The sequence below is a fragment of the Pteropus alecto genome, unplaced genomic scaffold (genome assembly GCF_000325575.1).
Source record: "Pteropus alecto unplaced genomic scaffold, ASM32557v1 scaffold134, whole genome shotgun sequence".
Classification (NCBI taxonomy): domain Eukaryota; kingdom Metazoa; phylum Chordata; class Mammalia; order Chiroptera; family Pteropodidae; genus Pteropus; species Pteropus alecto.
The window spans coordinates 8033172-8033824 of NW_006436283.1; positions in this window are offsets into that span (position 1 = coordinate 8033172).

Sequence of the window (653 nt, forward strand, 5' to 3'; positions counted from 1 at the left end):
CCACACCCGTATGCAGCTGAACAATCACGTTCGGGCAAACTCCCAGTATGAAAGAGTCTTCTTTCCCAAAGGAGGATCATGGAGAACATATTTTCAATTTCAGGCAAGCAATGAAGTCTAGAATAATATATGATCTTTACAGACTCTTGTCTTCAATTCCAAACACCTCTAATGCACCTTAAATCCACATCGTATCAGTTTCAACCAAATTATAAGTATTCACAATACAGTGCTTCCCCCCACCCCCAAATTTGAATTAGGTGCTAAAAACAAATTTTTCTTCTTTTTCAACTCGTATGTAACCAGAGTCATTGATGATGTGCTACTGACTTTTGCTGTATCCCTTGGAACAAAATCGTATAATACATGATATACTTATATGCTATGGATACGTTTATATCTAAATATAATACATGTACTCGCAGTCATCACTTAATTTCTAGGCACACAGACAAAAAGACAGAACTGGTATTTATTTAGAAATCTGTTTCTTTTCATAAATAACACTGTTTTAAGCAGTGAGGAAAGAACAGCGACGAACAATAAGGACCCTGTTCTCATGGCGTTTCTAATCTATAAATATTCCATCAGACCAGAAAATAAATACAAACTAGGTAATTTTGGATGGCGGTCAATGTAATAGGGCACGTGAC